Genomic DNA, 9,759 nt, shown 5'->3' on the forward strand with positions numbered 1-9,759 from the left:
ATCCGTCCAGAGGGGTATGTCAGTCCTCTGATAAGAGCTGCCAAGTGCTGCACACTCATTATGCACCAGCCACTTTCCCTTACTCAGGTAATCCTCCCACCAGCCTTATCAAGAGCAGGTGTCACTCTTATCCACATTGTAGACATGCAGAAATGGAAGTATGGGGAAATAACTTACCCAAGGCCACACATCCAGGCATAGGTCAAGTCATGACAAGGCATAGACTTGACCACAGGTCATCTGAACTGCACAGCCGATGCACTCCACCACCCAGAGCAGAGGTTCCCAGCAGCAGGTTTTGAACTGGGGCCAGGAAGTAAGGACAAGTTCATTGTCTCTTGTAAAATGAAAACACAAAACCCAAAAAGCCCAACATAGTGACATTTACATAGAGATGGGTTTATTAAAGAATGGCTCTCTATTGGGATTATGTCCTACATTTTTTTGATATATTATTACTCTTTATTTTATGGAATGATGAAATTGAAGATGGTAGTTGCTTTCTTCACGACCTACTTAAAAAACAAAAAAACAAAAACTTGGCATGTGATGTCATTTTTTAATTTAAAAAATTTGTTTTCTTTCCCAGAAATTCACAATCTAAAATTTACTACTAGGTGAGAAAATATCTTTCTCCCTGTAAGGCACATGTTTATCTTCTGTTGTCCATATGACTAGCCATTGTCATCTTGAACTTTCAATTTTTCATGGACTGATTTTTAAGTGCTGCCACCTCTCTTCCCCAAACATGGACCGTTTCTTAAATGCATTTATATTTACAGGAGCAGAGTAAGTTAATAGATAATATAATAGCTTTCTTCTGTGGCAGCTTCCACAAGAGTGAAAAGTCCAGCCTTTTCTTATCATAACTGGCTGGAGATGTCAAGTCATAACAATGTGGGAAAAAGAAGCCCACTTTGCTCTCAGAGCTACATAGTTCTTCTATAGAGAAGACATTCTTAAAAGCTGTTTGCAATATCCTACATTAATTTCCTCTGGTAAGGCCTCTCATACAAAGGGGTCTTATAAATGGATTAAATGTGGTTGGGTGCAGAAGTACAGTAAGTCCTCTGTCAGATGCTCTTGAGGGTGGGTGCCACAAACAGGGGCGGCCTTCATAAGGGTTCCCTGAAAATGGCTGACTTGAAGTTTTGTGACCAGTAATAACCTCCTTAAAAATAAACCACTTATACCATCTGCTTAACAGTGCCCTATAAATTATACCAGGAATGCGTGGCTTTTCTACCCTGGCAAATGTCTTCCAAGTTGACAAAAGGATAAACAGAGGGAGGAGGCAAGGGTTGGGCAACACTCACTCCAGTGCCTTCCCTGGGAACCACCATTGTTTTGCCTCTGCCTATGCTCAGCGTCTTTCTCAACAGGAAAGTTTGGGGTGGGGAAGAGCAGAACCCACAGCATCTCTAAGACCAAATGAATCAAAATTGGACAAGGTTGGGTTAGAACAAGCAGGATGAGGAGCTAGAATGAGCCCTCAGAGCTGAAGTGGCCTGAGAGGGTGTTAGTTGTCATCCAGGCTTCGATTGCTGAGCCAATTGACACACAAAGGCAAGAGTGGAAGAGGGATCAAAATATTTTTCTGGGTCAGCCCCCGCGGCCTATTGGTTAAGTTTAGTGTGCTCCACTTCGGCGGCCCAGGTTCGGTTCCTGAGGATGGACCTACACCACTTCTCTGTCAATGGTCACACTGTGGCAGCAGTCCACATACAAAAAGAGGAAAGTTGGCAGCGGATGTTAGCTCAGGGTATATCTTCCTCAACAAAAAATATATATATATTATTTTAAATATCTGACAAATATGTATTAGAAATAACTACTTGGACCAGAGAGACTAATATGGTTTTTACATCTTCCCTCAAAATGTAAACTTAGGTAAATCTACAAGGGGAGAGTGAGATTTGCAGAGCAATAGTTATCCAACCTAACTCACATCCATTGGGATGTGGCATAACTCTGATCCTATGGAGAACAGGAGAGAAACTGGACCACGTGAACAGAAACTTCATCAGCTAACTTAGCCTGCTGAGCAACGCGGACTGTGGGTGGGACTTCTATCATTTCACATTTTCCCTCTCAGTGGAGAAAGCCCAAAAGAGGGTGGGAAGAGGCAGCCGTTTCTACCCAATGCCCCACAGAGAGGAAAGCTTCTTGGGAAGGGTGAAGCTCGCATGTAGAGAAAGGCACAAGTAAGAAATTGCAGCATGAAGAGCCCCGAGAATCTCCCCAGCAACATCATAGTTTCTGTACAGCAACAACTTCAAAATCCCTCCAAACTCAAAAAACTCGCTTCGACCACCCCTCAGATGGTAAGAGAAACAATTTTCCCAACACTTATTCCAAAGTGCTGTGCCCTGAATCACAGAGTTACATAGTCTGATTTGGCTTTTCTTTAGTCAAGTAACACAGCAATAGCCAAGCTAATAAGTACAACATAATTGAGCCTTTCTCTTAAATAATTTTTTACTCTTCATAATGAAGCCAAAAGTGACAATAACAGTGGCATGAAAAAATTTTCAAAAAGAAAACTCTATGTTCAGGAAACAAAATTAAAATGTAAAGAAAAATACTTGTACTTACACCAGATACACCATATTATACTGGGTGTCATCTAAGCCAAGATTTTTCTCCAGGAAAGTGCAAACAAGCGCGTATAAAATTAACGTCTTCACTCCTCACTCAGTCAGCAATCTCCCAGAAGGCTGGTCTCCACTATGTCCTGAAGAACCAGGAGAAGGATGTTCCATTGCTGGTTCCAGCTAGCTGCATTCTCTCTGAGATTAGAGTTTTCAGAGGAGTGCATTACACTCTCGTGTGTGTGTGTGTGTGTGTGTGTGTGTGTGTGTGTGTGTGTGTGTGTGTTGGAAGGAACCAGCAGCAGCAATCAGGAGGGCCCAGGGAGCATTTCAGGTCCTACTCCTGAAGGGTAGAATGAGCAGCACGTCATCACTCTTGGACAAGCTTCTGGTCGTGTGGGCCTGTCTCAATGCCCTCTCTTTCCTCCCAGGGCCTCCCAGCCCTCTTTCAGACAAGAAACAGGAAAGAAACTGGAGGTCTCACAGAGCCAGGCAAGAGGTAGACTATGCACAAAGGAAGGAAGACTGAATTCCGGCTACTCCCAAATCTCACAGTATTTGTTGTTCTTCCTTTCAGAAGATCATTCAAGGCCAAGTTGGGAGCTGATAATTAAAAAATAGGATTGTCAGGATGTTGGGAAGAAGGTTTGTAGTGGGGGGAAAGAATAGGTGTGAGGCAGAGTCATCTGGACACTTGTCTCAGCTAAATCCAAACTCAGACGCTTCGCTGTTGCACTTGGTCCTCAAGTGGTGGCCTCTGGCTGACATTTTGGCACTTCTGGGCTTCCTCTATCATATTGCAGATATTTATTTTGGTAGTTGGTCCTCAATCTTCTCCAAATGGTTAAAAAAAAAAAAAGAAAAGAAGACAGTTTCTTATTTTATCAAATTTGAAAACGATAACTGCAGGAAAACTCAAAGAATCTAGAGGCATAATTGAGTTTCCCTCAAACTTATCCAGTTTTCCCCTTCTTCCTTTCATTCTAGGCTGCCCTAACTCCCACCCTTTTTGTTCTTTTCCTATAACTTATTTGCACACTTTTTCCCTGGGACCTACAGTGAATACAACCCTTTTAAACCTAGAAATTAACTGCTCTTGAACATTTCTCAAGGCAACATTCCTCCAATTCCATCATATAATAAACTCCTATTTTTAGCAAAGCATCCCATTATGTGCTTTGGAGAATACAACATGCCGGTCCTGTTATTTAGTTATCTGTTGCTGCATAATAAATTGCTCCAGAACAGCAACTCAAAGCAATAAACACTTCTCTCATAGATTCTGTGGCTCAGGAACTGAGAAGTGGTTTAACAGGGTGGTTCTAGGTCGGGGTCCCTCTAGGTCAGGGTCTCTCACAAGGCTGCAAATCAAGGTGTGGCAGGAGCTGCAGTCACTTCAATGTTCAGCTCGGGGAGGATCCACCCACAGGCTCACTCGCATGTGCCTTCCCACAGGGCTGCCTCCACACTTCTCCATCTGGCCTCCCTAGCAGGAGAGCCTGGGATAACCTGGGCTTGTTTACATGGCAGCTGGGCTGGGTTGGGCCAGGGGAGGAGAGACAGAGGAGGAAGAGAAAGGAGGGGAGGAGGAGAGAAGGAAGGTGGGGGAGAGAGAGAGAGAAGAAGGGAGAGAGAAGCAAGAGAATGTGACCAAGGTGGACGCCTGCCTTTTTATAACCTTTTCTTGGAATTGACATCCCATCACTTCTGCCATAGAAGTAGGTCAATAAGACCAACCCACACTCAAGAGAAGGGAAAGATGCAGGCTGTGAATACCAACAGACGGGGATCACTGAGGACCATTTTAGAGGCTGCCTACCACCCTGCCAGGTTCCACATCTTGGACAAAGATTGACACATACAGATACAGCAGATGCAAGGAAGTTCTACAACAATGGTAGAGGGGGAATGCTCCGAGATGGTAGGAAAAACAGGACTTAATTTCACTTGGAAGATGCTGGGAACGCTTCTTAAAGAAAGCAAAATTTGACTATGTCTCAAAGAGACCTCAAAAAGGCATTTCAGGCAACCGGGACAACTTGACCTGGGGGGAGGGGGAGGGGGAGCAGCAGGTGCAGAGAATTTGCATTTCAGGCGATGCTGATGCCCCTGGTTCAGGGACCACACTTTGAGAAATGCTGGCTTGAGCAAGGGCTTGGAAGTAGAGTGTATTTGGAAAGTAACAAATAGATCTTTTTATTTGTCGATTTGGACTGATTCAATTAGTTTCAAGATCCTCTTAGAATCAGTGGAAATGAAAGGCATTAGTCTGTACTTAATGAATCCCCAAACTATCAACTTTTAGTGCTGGGAGGTATTCAGAGAATCTAAATCCATCACATTACAAATGAGGAAAGTGAGCTTAGGGGACGGGCTCAAACAGATAAGTGAGTTTCCTTTAAAATCAGATGGATTTTGTGGTTCCCTCACTCAAGGGCTCCTGGAAGAAATATACTAGAGTCCTTTTGCTTTGGAGTCTGAGTGCTTCCTATTTGAAATGAGCTAACGAGTTTGTGATCGACTTTCCCGATGGAATACTCACCCTGTATAAAACGCCCGTACTTGGGTATGGAAGGGAGGCCGAACGAACTCTCAGAACACCTCCGGGTCCACTATACACGTTTCCTTGTACAAATGCATCTATGTAACTCCTGCCTGGCTTCTGCGCAATGAGAAGACTTCACCACACACACACACCTCAGCCTTTGTTGTCCTTTTTCTTTCACAAGGCTTCAGGTGTACAAATTGGGTTGCTTAAACTTCTCTGCAAAACTTGGATTTGGGGTGCTATTTCTTTTTAAAGTCTAAATAAGTGGGAAAATCTAAGTGTAAACTGGGATGATCCATCTTGACTCCTGAAATATGCTTTCTTTGGAAAGAGGGTGAAACCCTCAGTTCCTGCAGTTCATTCCTTGCAATGTGTGCACAAAATTAACTTAGTGCCTTTGTTCTGTTGTCTGCACTTTTGTCATCTTTTATTTGACCTTACTTAGGCAAACAGTATGAAGACATTTTTAAAAAGCCCAAGGGAATCTCATTTGCACATTCAAACACAAACGTTTTCATCATTATTCCCCACCCCCACTTCCTTTACTCTCTCTCTTCCCCCAATTTACCGCCCTCAACCCCACTCTGACATATATTCCTGCTCCAAAAGCAGAAACAAAGCTTCTAAAGACAACTGAACTGTCATGCCCTTTCCACTGTGGTTTCTGCGTAAACTTACTTAAGCCCAGGTGTCTCTTTAATTGTGACTTTCTGAGAAGTCCTGCAGTTCACCACCCACGCTTCCTCCCAAGGTGGGACTTGTCCCAAACTGTAACCTCCACTAAGAAGATAAACTACAGACAGAGTTTAGCCAAAACCTCACTGCAGCTTCTCTCACACTCAAACCTGCTTTCTGAGCATCCATTTGATAACCAGTGTGAGAGGATGCCACGCAGCCCATGTCTTCTTGAAAAGCCGAGAAGTAGAATGGCAAACTGTAAATCCATTTTATTCATTGCCTTTACCAATTCAACCACAAGTTGTTTCCTCTTCTCCCACTGAGCACTATTTAATGAGCTGTATCAGGTGTACAGTGGAAGCAGTGAACCACGGACGGAGAAAGAACACTCGCGAGCAAGCACCCGGGTCACAGACCCTGCCTACCCACCGCTCAGGGCTTTGGGCTTGGTCAAGCCACTTAACATCTCCAGGCCTCAGGCTCCTCATTTGGGCCTTGGTTTCCTCATGTAAAATGGAGTCGGGGCAATGACCACGGACTCTGAGTACCTAAACGCCTGATACGCTCCCTGGGTGACAGCAGGTGTTCAACAAATGGTGGTCATGACAGACCAGGCAGTAAGTTAAACATATGATTTTTCTCCCAAAGAATCTCACAATCTTCGTATACATTACCAGCTTGATTTTATTTGTCATTGACTCAGAACTACTTTCGTGTATCATACGCTCAATTCCAGTTAAACTAGAGAAAATCAAAGTTACCTGAACACCAGTCCAGGGTCAGCCTCTGACTGAAAACCTCTGCTTGCACTGAAATGCCCAGTGTGCTTTTCCCAACCAAGACCAAGTGAGTAACAACATTATTTTCTAAGTTGTCAGTAAGGAACTGTCAGAAAGAAATCATTCCCTGGATCTTCTGGGGGTTGACAGAAAAAACGAATTAAAAAATGTTGGAGGCTGAAGCATCAGCCACTGACATATATTCATCAGAAACAAAGACGACTTTTTAAAAATGGAATCTGTGGTGCACATAGGCACGAAAAGAAAGACGCTTTGGCTGCAAAATCCCCCACCTTCTCCGGGGAGGCCCCTGCCTCCTGCTGCTGTTCATCAGCCTTGATTTTGATGGGGCGATTTTTAGTCAGCTGCCTCCATCATTTTGGCACAGACAAAAATCCTTTAAAAATGTTACACTTCATCAAAGTGTATCATGAGACTTCACGGTCATTATCTCAATGGCCGCTCTGATGTGCTACAATTGGCAGAGACACAAACGGTAGGGGGTGTATGAGAAGAAAGCCAGCGTTTCGTGTGGAAAGCTGGCAAGCCTCGCCAAGCTTCTGTCAACAACTCCGCAGTCTGATCCGATGCACTGAGCGTGCTGATGATGCTCTTGTTTCTGGAGGAAGTAAACAAGAAAATGAATTCCACCGCGCAACACAGCCTCTTTGTATCTTCAAAATGGTGTGACTGGACAGGAGCCAGCTGCGTTGAAAGTTTGGCCATTTATGTCATCAGGGCCCCAGTACTGATGCAGGCTTTGATTGCGACTTGGACCCAGCTATAAGACCCTTCAGGGGCAGCCACGCAGCAAATAAAGGCATTGATTGGTTGTTGGGTCAATTTAGCCATAAGGGTACAGAGCACGGCTCTTTTGAAAAGCCTAATGGATTAGCTACACAACCAGTCCCACTGTAGGCCTTATTTTTCAAGTAACTTCACGACGGTTTTCCAGCTTGGCAGGGAACTAACTCTTCCTCCAGAGCAAGCTTCAGAGCTGTTCTTCTTATCCATAGTGGGGCTCAAAGGATTAGACACAGCGGGCTTTACAATTTAATGAAAACAGCTGTTGAAACAACAATTAAGGCAAACAATAGTTTGCATGGAAAACTATTAATTATGTAAAGTTATGCAGAAAGTGGAATACTCTTTTATTCAGGGCCTTCTAAAGCAACTGAGCCGCCTTCATTCCATGGCTCTCAAGTGTCAGGAAGTGGGGGTGCTTGTAGGAAGCAGCCCCACTGCGTGTGGGTTGAATGTGAGCAGAGCTCCAGGCTGCCAGTTTGCTGCAGAGCCAGTCATGGGTAAAATAGTCAGGAAAAGAGTATCAGTTACATTTACCTTGGGTACCTCAGATCTTTTCATACAAACTCAGAGCTGCGTTTTCACAAGTCTCTGAAACTCAGTTTGAGCTTTGTAGTTGGGATCTCTACTTTGCTTTTTTAAAATAACATTTCTACAATATGCCCCCTTTTGGGCCTCACTCACCTTGAGAAGTTATTAACAGCAACGTTATTTTCTAAGTCATTAGTAAGGAACACTTGAATCTCTCTTGGGGAATTGGTGGAGTCCCTTGTTCTTTGGACTAAGTAGGTTTTCATTCCGTTAGGACGGTCCAGCGTGGACTCTCAACCAGTCCTCTTCCACCTCCTCCTCTAAGTGAACAACTCCTCTCTCCTTCCACTCTCTGGGATGGCTGGGGCTTTTAAATTCATTGCTTCTCTCTTTGCAATTTCCATCCTTGACTAACAGTGCTGTGAATTGACTTATGGCGCTTTGCCCACCCTGTGTTCCACATTTCACTTTCCTCCCCGTAAGGGAATCACCAAGCCAAGAAGTCCCATTAAGAAGGTTATTAACTGTATACGTAAACATTGCCTCCTGCCTACGGGTAGATTTATTTCTCGTCACTTCCAAGTAACTGGTTTTAACACTCTTTCCAGCATGCCCAACACCTTTTATTTGACTATATTGTTTTAGAAAGGCCTTTGGGAATTTAGCTAATTTCATGCTGGAACTTATTAAGTGGGATTTGACACTCTTTGATAATTCCAATAAACCATTAGTCAAGTCTCACTCCCTTCAGGGAAGAAATGAAAGCTTTATTAGTCATAGGGTCTCTATTCTAAATATGTCACCTGAATTTAGTATTGCATCTGTGCTGAAATGCAATTGACTTTGTGATTGAATAGAACTTTCCCTGAAACTATAAGAAAGATGTCGTTGGCTATCAACAGTAAGAGAACATCTGCCTTTTTCAGAAAATTCTCATTAGCTTCACCTGCGCATTTTGAAATAATTCAGTGAACTTAATTTACTGACCTGTGAATGTTAATAAAATGAACAATACACACACACACACACAAATTCTCTCTAAAGTGTTTGGTTTAGTCCTTTCTTCCACCCAGGATACAAAAATACAGAACAATCTCCTTCCCTCCCATGAATAGTTTAAAAATCTTGAGAGATTATATCTCAGAAGGCCCTAGAATATTATTGAGTGTGCAAATGAAATTCATTACTAGGGTCACAAACAATAATCCAATTAACAGGTATTTGCGTAATGCCTTTAAAATCATTCTAAACTCAAAACTACATTCATCTTTGAAATATAACACAAAATAAGTACCATGTCCCAGCATACTCCAGTTCACACTTTGCACTGGAGAGTACAAACTGGCATCAAGATTGCAAAAGCAATTATTCCAGCTATCCAGATGTGATTTTTCAACCATTCTAGGAATTTTTTTTTAGCAGTTCTTATTCCGTGGCACCGCTCACAGCTCTCATGCTGGCACGATGCTTACATCTCTTCATTATTAATTCAGCTCATGGAGCTTAATTGGACAAGGCTAGAGCGAATTTGACAAACATCACAGCAGCAGAAAAAGCAATCACTCTTTCAAGATGAAAATTTGTTTGATGTCTTACAGTGTAACTCATTTACTCTCCTCGGGAGTCATGTGACCTGAATGTTAATCAGCCATTGATTGGTTTCTCTCCTTGGACAGTCACGTGACTTGAATATTAATGGGCTGGCACTCGGTAGCGGTTCTGTTAGGCAACCTTGTGATTGGCTGCCAGGTTAAGATACAGAGATAAGTGGGTGCTTGATGAGCACTTGACAGAACTTCACAGAAAATTAAGGCCCTAAAATAGCATG

This window comes from Diceros bicornis, chromosome 22 (assembly GCF_020826845.1).
Source record: "Diceros bicornis minor isolate mBicDic1 chromosome 22, mDicBic1.mat.cur, whole genome shotgun sequence".
In the NCBI taxonomy this organism is placed as follows: Eukaryota; Metazoa; Chordata; class Mammalia; order Perissodactyla; family Rhinocerotidae; genus Diceros; species Diceros bicornis.